A 12,018-nucleotide genomic window follows, 5' to 3' on the forward strand; every position below is an offset into this window, starting at 1 on the left:
ACCTTTACCTTTAAGTCATTCTACATATAATCTACCAATTCTGCAAACGATGAAGGTCAGTGATGTGTCTTGCCCAAGGATACAACAGCAGTTTACAGCGGCGGAGGCAGGGATTGAACTTAACCAACCAAGCCACTGCCACCCTCTCTCAAAAGCATCAAATGAAATCCTTGTAGGCTTATACGATCAAAAGCTGCGACTGGATGAAAGGATACAATTTATTGCCAAAAGGGAACGCTGTCCTAGACTGACAGATGAACATGTTTATGATCTACTGAGGGGGGCGGGTGATAAAAGCCAGACTCAAACACTAACCCCTCCCCCTGACCACGTGACCCTAACTTGCTCTAATCTGTTCAACAAAAAAAAAAAAAAATCAATGAATCGCCCACCCAGCCTGTAGTGGTCTGCGCTCATCAGCCAGCACACATCTGCGGGCTGTTAGAGCATCACTGGTGGATTTACTAGTGTTGGAAAAACCACAAATACTCACTCACTCACTCAAGCTCGCACTAGCAGAGGCAAAGAAGGGTGAAATGAGGACAGCACATCAGTCTGTGTGCTAATACTTATCTGGTCACAGCATTAGGAACACAACAGATGATTAAGACAAATGGAAATAATCTTGTTAACTCTTTGTCTTATAGTTCTAAACAGTTATATCTTGTGCTGGTACGAAATGGTCACGCTTCATTTTGTGCTTGAGTCTGATTGACAGCAAACACTTAAAGTAAACGAGGCTCAGGTTTGATGGACATGACGGTTCTCTGCAGGGGGAGAGTAAACGAGAGCATGGAGACATCATGGACGGGGGCATACACACAGGTGGGGAGTACTCAGTTACATTTATTTGAGTAAATTTGAAGGAATTGCACTTCTTGGAGCGCATACTTTTACCCCTACTTGAGTAATATTGTATTTGAAGCAACAATATTCTTATTTCAGTAAAAGTTTAGGTGAATTTTTCCACTGTAAGTCTATAAGTTCCTTCACTTTTCTCATTTGAGCATTCGTTTTTCTTTGTCTTTGTCTTTCCAACATTGGACCAAGTGGACCTGGATTTAACTAAGCAAACAGGTCCGAGCCTCCTGCAGTTGGTCCGATCTAGGCTGAGCAACGGAATGAGGTCAGCTGACACCTGAATATACTGAATGACCAGGTTATTCCATCAATGGATTTTTTTCTTCCCTGATGGCACGGGCATATTCCAAGATGACAATGCCAGGATTCATCAGGCTCAAATTGTGAAAGAGTGGTTCAGGAGCATGAGACAGACACGTCATTTTCACACATGGATTGTCCACCACAGAGTCCAGACCTTAACCCCATTGAGAATCTTTGGGATGTGCTGGAGAAGCTTTGAGCAGCGTCAGACTCGACCATCATCAATGCAACATCTTGGTGAAAAATGAATGCAACACTGGATGGAAATAAATCTTGTGATGTTGCAGAAGCGAAATCGAAACAATGCCACAGCGAACAAGTGACGTAATCAAAGCTAAAGAGGGAACAATGAAATATTAGAGTGTGACCTTTTCTTTTTGGTGGCAACTTTTTTTTTTGCCCAGGCAGTGTATTACTCCCACATTCTTATTTGAGTAAAAGTTTAGTTGACTCCTCCCACTGTAAATCTATAAGCTGCTTCAGATATAATTTCACTTTTCTCATTTTTTCATCTGGCCTTTGAAAATACAAGATTTCGAGCATTCGTTTTTCTTTGTTTTTCCAACATTAACCGCAAATTACCAGTTATATCATCATAAATTGTATTTTTCCTAATACTTTTTGTACTTCTACCCCTACTTTGTACTTTTACTCCAATAATATAACTTTAAGTCCAATTTTTGGCTTCTCTACCCACCTCTGAACATACAGAACGAGCTCCAGCGCCAACTCCAGCGTCATTCCACAGACAGGCGGCCTGGCAGTCCGCCCGCTGGACCGGACTGAGAGTGACTAATGAAGAACAGGCACGACAGATCACAACTTCCACATGGCTTCCTCTCACCTTTGACCCCAGGGCTAATTGCACAGGGTTAATATTGATAATGAGGTTCGCCCTTCACTTGGAAAATCAATTATATAGCCCAGTTAGGTGATTTTATGTCACCAGCGAGGCTACGTAGTGCTACTTTAAGATAATATTTCAAATCTGAAGTGACTTTTTAGACAATATTCGAATCAAATGTTGCGTTAAACTAAAGGAACGATTAACTATTTTGAGTAAACGTTGCTCCTTCTCTGCTTCCTATACCCGTGATCTGCAGAACAACACACACAAAGCATCCCTCCACTCCTCCACTCCTATATGCAAGAGTAATGTGTGGTCATAACATTGAGAGAGGCGCTGTCATGTGAGCCGTGGTGCATCATTAGGAGTCAAGCAGCTGTGCCATATCAGCCCTATAGTTCACACAGTCCAGTGGCCTGTCCGCTGGAGCTATAGTCTGCACAGAGACAAACAGCCCACGGTCGCCTCTATGTGTGCACTCCCAACTGGAACATGAAAATACAGCTTAGTGTGCAAATCTGTGACTATATATGAGTGTATGTCTAAAAGAAGCATGCCAGATACAAAAGACATGAGCCGAAGTCCAGTATATATCCTATTGATAAGATATAGTGACATACTGTGGGTAAAATACTGTATAAGTTGAAATTTCTGGTCAAAACTGGACCATTTAATTCACGTTGTGTGGTGTTTTTGGTCAGGAAAGGAGGGATGTACGGAGAGGTCAGATCAGGTGAAAAGTCCCACAGGTCCCAGGATTAAGGCCAGTCTTGTAAAGTGATCTGCGTAAGAGCTTTAAAATGCTTTACTCAGCACAATTTGACCAGAGGCGTAGTGGCCACAACTCTCTTACTTCCTCTCATGTGGGAATAGGGCATCTTTGCTAGTTAACGAAGAAAATCCTCATTATGTGGGGACAACTAAATGTTTTTACGGTCAGGTCTTAAGGAGTCTATAATAGTTTACAGACACTATAACTTTTTTTTCAGTCAATTCTCTTAAAACAGCAACTTCAGATTGACACTTTGAATGATGAAAAACCATGGCAATTGATGATTTAAAACAAAATAATCAATGTTTTGCAAGGTGTAAAGTGTTCAAAATGTTGTCTATCACATTCATCCATGAAATAGATCATGACTAACCTAACCTTCTGTTTTTACGTTGTTACAAATGTGATTTTATGAGGTCAAATATTCGAGAGCTTTCAACTCCATTAACTCTTTTACACACCATTACACATTTTAATAAATATTGACGCCAGCTTGTAAAAACCTGATATTATCACAACACCTATGCCTCAGCTACCCCAAATTCTTCTATCCCTGAAGGACAGATAAGAGCACACTGCTTAGGAGAGAGATTACAGCGCAGGAACCCACAGAGCGCTCGGAACATCCTGTATTGATTTGTGTTTGCTGCTCGCTTCGTTAACGACGTTGCTTTTATTTACATGCTTGTTTAACTATGTGTGAAGTGCCATCAGCGGTCTCTTAATTAAATCAAATGTGTGAAGCCCCGGTGGCATGCTCTCATCTCCTCCCTCCTTCCGGCAGACGGCAAAGGGCAAGTCAGCACCCCGGGCGAAGGAAGGCAGGTGTATTAACAAGTCAATGTGAAGTGCATTTGTGTATCATTTCACACTGAGCACATGTGACCTTTGCTAATGATGCCACTCAAAGCTGCAGGTGCGGCCTCTTAAATGTTCTCCCCGGGGGGTACAGTCAGTTGCCATAACCACGACACACACAGAAATGAAAAGGAGGATTGATGAAATGAAAAGAGAGGCCGATAGACGGACGATTGTTGGTTGCATGACCTGGAAATGAAATAAGGAATGGTTATTTGAGAAGTGCAGGGTGATGAATGCACAATCAAAGCTAAGTGGGAGAGGTGATTATAGCTAATAGGGCTTAAGTCACACTTGTAGACAGTGCAGATTTATCCACTGCGAAACCCTGAGTGCAGACAGGACTCCTGGACGTTACCCAGAATCAGACACACAATTTTCAAACTTGGAACTTACTTTGATGGTGTGGTGCAACATAAAACAATGCATAATAATGGTAAATATAACCTATGATCAAATATAAATAAAGGCATGCATTAAAATAAGGGTAAAAACAATAGCCTTTGGTATATATACTGTATACATGCTCAGGACTACTGTATACTACGAAAGTCTAGAGTAAAGCAGTGCAGAAATTACCAGGTTTAATGCTTGGTTTGGGCATAACTTAACAAACTTTCCACAACAATAGTAGTCTTCTCAAACGCTGTCTCGCTACGCTGTACAGAATACCAGTTATAGTCAATTGCAACAGTATTGTATTGCGAAACATTCTTTTTTGGAAAGCCGCACATCTGATTCTTTGTCACCAAGTACTTGTTTGTTGTCAGTACACAAACATGTTTTCATTTGTGGGTTTTCGTGTGTGCTCAGATGTTTTCTCTCTCTCTCCCACCAGCCGTCCAGCCCAAGTCCTCTCGGCGCAGAGCAAGGGAGGAAGAAGAGGGAGAGAGGAAGAAGAGGGAGAGGGAGCAGAGGGAGGGGCAGCGCTTAACAGCAGCTCACAGAGGAGACGAGCAAGTGAGCCTGGATTGTGATATATTACCGTCCAACTCTCCTCTCTCTCTTCTCTCCTCTGCCTGAAAATGACCCTTTATTGTTTCTCTAGAAGTCATGGGTGCTGTTTTTTTGGGGGTTATGGATGTTTTTAGCGGTATATGTGTGGGGGAAAAAAATAATAATATTCTAATTCCATCTCACGGGCTTCTGCTTCTGAAATCTCCTCGGGCGATTTGGGACCATCATTACACATTCGACTCTGATGCTCTGTCTTCATTTTAGTGGCAGTGCTCTCATCCACCTGCTGATTCACCCCAATCCACACGGTTTTACTGTCTCAAAGTCTCATCGTGGTTTATCTAGTGAAAATGTAACAAATGGTTTTCATAGCGGACAGTTTTGACCGCTCACTCGTGGTCTTCTTCAGTGGCCGCGTGATGTTTCTATGACATCTTTTCTCAGATGATTTACACAGGTTTTGGATGTTAATAGTTCCAGGACTATAAACCAAGACGAGGGAGCCTTTTCACTCTTACACACCTACTGTCGGCGCTGTTCATGGTGCTGCCGTTGCACCTCTACTGTTAGAAAAAGACAAAGTTTAAATCTGTCAACTAGACAAATGTAGGAGTGAAGACGTTTCGCTGCAAATCCAAGCCGCTTCTTCGGTTCCGATTTGTCCAGTAAACAGATTTAAACTTCGTCTTTTGCTATGGATCAGTCCTGGATGAATGAGGGATTACAAAGCTAATATTTTAGAATAAATGATCAGAAAACCAAATTAACTTCACAAGATGCAATGTAAGACTATGTTTACTTCAGATATGCAACTTTAAATAAAATATATGATGATGTAATGACTACCACCTTTGCTCCTATGGCCTCGTCCTTACACTGATGTATAAGACACTGCTTAAAGTCCTTCCCTAATGGAACCCAAGGGTGTCTGAAATTGAGTGTGAAGACTGCATCAAGGTCATTCACTCCACCCCACAGGATGGTGATGGATGTCTTGTCTGATTGCTCCATTCAGCTGCCCTAGTTGTGGAGAAGTATGTCTCATTCCGTTGCATTACAAAGATGAAGTTTGCATTACCGTACGGCGATAAGTCATTTCTATAGTCACAACTGCCCCGGAGCAGACTAATGGAGACGTGACTTCCTTTCTGTGCCAGCTGCCTCAGATTTGCACCAGTTACACCAGATTCACAAAGGTAAAGCGGGGTTAGTGTTTTGTCTATACACGTATGACACAGCTGCTCTACCAACTGAGCCACTTTTGAGGTAGTGCACAAGTAAAATAGAGCGGTGAGCGACTTGAGAGATTTGTTTTTTAGACTCCCATCTAAATGTTATTTAAAAGCTTGGAATAAATTGAGCTGTGCACTGAAGGGTTTGGAATGAAGTCATGTTTGGAAAATGTTTTGTTACAGAAAATTCCAAGAAGGAGAACTATGAGGAAGCAGAGTAATAGCAGTGTGGAAACACTGTACCAGAGCCAGCGGGAGAGTTTGCGTAAACATTCAGAGGGACTGAAGTCAAACATATTGATCGCTGTATGAATAGGAGACCATCTGTCGATACACTAATCAGCCAAATTGACTAGGCCTCACAGGCTCCAAACAGCTGGATTCAGTCACAATGCCATAAACATGCCTGGCTCAGCGCAGACCAGGCCCTGCACAGTGATTTATCCTCTGGTGGACTGCATGTGTGCACTTGTGGGAATTACTCCAGACTGGCGGCAGACATGGACGACCAGCCACTCATATCGTATTGTGTGTCATAGCAATTCCGTACATTTTTCAGGCTTCAGTACAATTTTTCACCTATACTGTATTTCAATATGTGAGAACGTGTGTGGGTTGTCCTGCAATAGAGGCATGTGTCATGAAAATCACAAGATTTACATTCAGCCATGTGAACTTAATGGAATGTGAGGAATGGTTTTGATTAAAATAATAGATTAAATCAGTCACTGTCAATTTGATTTTTGTGTTAGTAAAGTTAGCTTCATTTTTGTTTTACATATGAATATCTAGATCGTGGTGCCTTTCTCTGTGGAGCTCTTCTGCCAACTGAGCCTCAGAAGAATGTGCTTTGCTCCATGGTAAAATAATGGTAAAAAGTTTTTAGGACTTAAATTTTCAAGGAAATGCTGTCCTTGAACAGTGTGCCAGAGTTTTTAAATAGCAGGGCAAGGTTTAATACTTTTTATTCATGAAGTTTCGGGGCAGTAATCACACTTGAGCCAATGACTGCCCTTCATCCCATTTGCTCTGCCTTCTGTGAAACTTTCTGACTGAACTCTGATCTGTACATCAGTCTGGAGCTCAGAGCAGACTCATGTTATATTCTCGCCCCATTCATGTCCATCTGCTTCAGTCAGAGGTGTAGAGCTGTCACGTTTTTAATCAACTGCCATGTCCACGACAACTTGAGGGCCGTGTTGGAGAGTTAACAAAGCGTGAGATTGGGCCATGCCTCTACTATACGCTGCACATTCTCAGCTTGCAGGGGCTTTTGTTGCTCTGGCCTTTGCCGAGGCTGCCCCAGATCCATTGAAACTCTCTACGGCTGCTGAGTGAGCCAAAAGATTTTGGTCACAAAGGCTAGAGCTCGTGGGATAATCTACCTTCGCTTAGACAGCCCACCCCCTCTCTCTGCTATCAAGCACTCCACTTCACTGCCTCCTCTCAAGCGCAGTAAACCTAATAAGTGCATCTTACTGAATTAAGTAAGTTGGTCAGGCATTGTTAAACTTTTAGAGTTGCTTAAACGGAATTGTGCATACTCAAAACCCATGGCAGAAGAATTACTTGCTTATTTTAGGTATATGAAATTCCAGTGGCAAAGACTGAATTTGCAGATGCCAGTAAGATACCACAAACCGATATCTCTACATGTCAAAATATTATTGAGAACATGATATACCAATCAAATGTGTCATTATTGAAATTCAACTCTGCACTGCAATACAAAAGCATGCAGTTCGGTTCAAAAATTCTCAAAAGTGCACTTGAGAAACAATCATTTACTTGGCCTGGTTATAAAACTCAAATATTTTGATCTAATTAAGTTGTTGTGTTTTACATTACAGCTTATCAGCCCATTGGAAGGCAGCCTGTGGTTTCCTGCCAACTCGTGGGAGCCGTGTGGAGCCTCTACAAACAGGAACATGCATGAAGACATTCCAATCGCCCAAGGAAACGCTGTCCTCAACCCTCTATCCCCGCCCCTCCTCCACCTCATCTCTCTCCAAATCCCCACGAGTGGCATCCCCACTTCCTCACATGAACCACAAACTCCACTGAGACCTGACCGCTATGTTGTAACTGCCCACCGCTGGCAAACAGTCAGACCAGTCCTACAAGATATGCATGGGCAGAATAAAGGTTGTAAAGTATGAACTATTAAAAAGGGGGATTATGCAAAATGGACTTTTTGGAGCTTTCTACCATATTATAATTTTCCCATTAAAAACATTCCTTAAGAGGTTTTCTATGTCTTTCATCCATGTTTAAGTAATTTTCTGATCTCTCCTGGGCACTTATGGTTAACAGTACAAGCCCACACCTCTTGTACAAGGCTCAGCCCACAGGAAGCTCTTTGCAGCACTCTCGCACAGACATTTTTCACAAATATATAACAGCAGGATACAAAACAATACACTACAACTTCACAAACCCGAAGCCATGTGCTGTAGTTTCATTATGTAGTGATTATATTGCAATAGCGCCCTTTTTTAATAAAATACATTGCTTCTCTGTATCGGTAAAGTTTGTGGTTATCAAAGCCATGAGTAACTATGAGCCAAGACGATAAAGAGCTTGTAATCCAATCCACCAAATGAGGATGAATAATATTTTTATTTCACAAAAGTCAAACAGCACTTCACATTAACATTGCTTAAAGGGTCATGTTACGCTATTTTCTAATCTAAAGTATAATATTTTTTCATTAAACAGAGACCTGGAGTTGCGTTTTGTTTCATTCACACACTTTTACCACACAAATCCTGCATATTTAAGCTGAGTTCTTCTCTCAAACAGAAAACACTCCTTGTGATGTCATGTGGTGATACAGGAAGTGCTCTACTGTGTTTTTAAACTCCATACACCTTCACTATATTTGGATGATTTCAGCCCTGGAATTGTCAACATGAAAACTACCACTACATGACATCACAAGGTGGAACGGAACAACACAAAAGATTACTCAAAACATGTATGAAAGAAACAAAACACAACTTTGGGTGTGTTTTTGAAGGGGAGACATTAGAACATGACTTAAAGCTCACAAGAATCCATTTTGTGTAATATTATATATGTACTTTTGACAAATGCTAAATACATTTTATTTTCAAAGGAGAAGTAAACAAGTAGTGTTTTGAAACTCTGAAAGCACAAGCACAAGAATGGGTATATTGTATGTGGCACGAGCACGTATGGAAATGACTCAAACCGTGCTTCTGTGTGGGGGATGAAGAGTGAAAGTTGGGGACAAACACAAGTTATAACTATGTATGAGACAAGCAGTGGGAGTGTGGGGTATTCATGAGCCGGAGCTGCGCGTAAACTCGCTCAATCCATAAAATGAACCAAAGATTAACTGGCTCAAGAAATCCATTCTTCAATCAAAACTCCTACTGGGTTTTGAATCATGGGTTTTGAAGAGGCACTTTCTTTGAATCAAAATTTAACGCAGTCAGTGCACCGTGACTATGCGCCTCAGGTGAAGTTGGAATCAGTTCAATACAAACACGAGAGATTGATTTTGATTACAAGTCTATTTCTAGAAGCTAATTTGTTATGGCGATTGTGAGTATGTAATAAGTATTGAGCATATTTCTCTGTCAATCACTCGTTGTAATTATCTGTAATATACTGCATGGGAATATATTAGAGTTGTGTTTATAGGGAGCCTTTTCAGCTAATAATTTTGCACATTTAAACGGCTGGGCACCAGTTTTGGTTCTCCTTTTCAGTATCTCTTTACCACTGCAAGATCGAACACCAAAGTAACACAAAAGGCATCCCATTTTCTTTAAACTTGAACATGAAAATGCCAAAGAAAATATTTCCTAGTTGCATTGTATAGTTCAGATGGAACTCGAGACATGACTGATGAATACTGAACAAGCCAAGCCACTTAACAGGAAAACACATCAAAATGTAGAGACCAAACAGCCTATGGGGAGACGAGGCGACGGCGAGGACTGTCTAGAGATTTGTGTGTTAAAAAGGCAGCAGAGACATCACTGTACACACACAATCTGGCTCCCATCCACCTGCACAAAAATGACTTACCATTAATCATCTCTCAAGTCCCCAACTGCATCCCCCAATCAATATGCCAGCACTTATAAAATTGTCAACCGTTTACAGTCATCATTTGGAACTGAATTTGAATTGGAATGCCATCGGGTCCGTACTCACACCAGCTTCCATCTCGTGCTTACTAATTGCACAGTTTATTTTTGCCCCCACAGTGATGCTGCTGCTGCCTTTGTGAGACACGTCAGAATCTTGCTCCTCCACATGAAGTTAGTGACCACACACCCACTGCAATATGAATCATGAAAATGGTGATTCAACTCTGTATTAAAGGTACGTACTTCGGAACATTCTTCACTCACGAGCCCACTCACAGTAAGGACACAGGTTCTTTTAAGTTTTTCAGAGCAATAACAAAAAATAAATCATCAACAGGCTGTTTTTTGTGGTTAAAAACAAAACTTACATCCTTTGACTTTAACATTTAGCTTATCAAATTTAATAGCACTTTTTGGAAAGATTAATTGACTTTTGGTTTTTCGAGTGTTATACTCTCCAAATGGGCACACAACAGCTCTTCAACTCCCTCTTCACGCTCGTGTTTGCTTTTCAGCTGGAGCGCTCATGGATTTCCGATACAAATACAGTATGAGGCTCTTGAACGACTTACAATCAAGTGGAGAGGTTTAATGTCTCGATAGCCCTGCTTTGAAAGTGTTTCGGTAGATTATCCAAGGCAATAATACCAATCAGATCTGCTTTTGTAAGTTTATGTATTTATGCGGCACAGTGATTGTCTTATAACCGTAGTTTTGATGGTTTGGTTCCAGATTTGAAGCACATTTTGTGTTCTTGAGCAAGACACTTCACACTATGTTGCGTGCATTATCCAAACCCAAAAGTCCTCAAAATGGCGCCTATAAACAGGAAACTGAAACCCATGAAACGGTAGACTGGTGTAAATTGGCAGCTGTGTCTCATCAGTCATCCTCTCAGAACATCACCAATAGAAGTGTTTCAGTTTCTACCCCAAAGTTCTTACAGTTTATCCAGTTTTTGTTGCAAAGATAAATCTCCGCACAGACAGAACTGCTCGTATCATTTTACACTGTGATGATGAAGTAGGCTTAGACAAACTTTTGTCTCCATTTCAACCAATACAATAGCTCCTCATGACATCTGTGTTATTTCTCCAAATTTCACACTATTCCAGGTCACTGTACTCCCCTCTGCGGCGCTCAGCAGTCTCAATTTATACTGGAATTCAGCAACAACTTGTTCGATAACAATCAAATGTGTTGATTGGGTCGAAAACTGCAGTCAGCTAGTTTTAGTTTGCAAAAATGAAAGGAACATCTTGCTTCCCCAATGCAACATTTTCCACATTCACTTCGCACACCTATTATAAATAATAAATGAGGGCTAACTGTTTATTTTACAAATCTGTCTAAGCGCCTTGCTCAAGGGCACAGAAAGGGAATATGAAAGCAAGTTTTGCCTGTAGGTTAGAATGAGTAAATTGCTGTGCAGTTAGCTCCATCACTTCAGAGTTTTAACAAGTCTGAAAACATTTTGCGCTCTTTCTAAAACATGTGTAGCTCTAAGAATTCTCAGAAGGAGTTGATGAATACAAATGAGCTCTCATCACTCCATCCTGGATATTATGTAAGTTCAGTATAACTTTGCAAAGACATTAAAATAGGCAGGAAATAATCACAGGAGGATTGAGAGGGGGCTTAATTTTGTTTTGACATGGGATATATCAGTGAGCCATCACGATCAGGCTCAATTAGAGTGTCTTGCAATGGCCAAAGCAGAGGTAATGACTGGGTGGAGGCACAGATTATCATTCTGAAGAGACTGCATGGGAGTCACAATAGGACCCTGAGCCGTGGGGAGCGCCTAATGAGCCAGCATGATTCACACTCAGTCTGCCCCACTGAGCGCTGTGTCCCGCACAGAGAGGAGGCACACAGGTCAATCTATCACATTCCAATACACAGCTTGTAATTATGAAAGTTTAGTGTATTTGTGCATAATAATGTGTGTTATTGTTTGTGTGCATCAGGAGCATGCACATGCAGGTGGCCTATACCATGCTTGTTTGTGTATATGGATGGATTGAATGTTACAGTGCACATGTAGCCTACTCAGCCTACTCA

Source organism: Periophthalmus magnuspinnatus, chromosome 5 (assembly GCF_009829125.3).
Source record: "Periophthalmus magnuspinnatus isolate fPerMag1 chromosome 5, fPerMag1.2.pri, whole genome shotgun sequence".
NCBI lineage: Eukaryota > Metazoa > Chordata > Actinopteri > Gobiiformes > Gobiidae > Periophthalmus > Periophthalmus magnuspinnatus.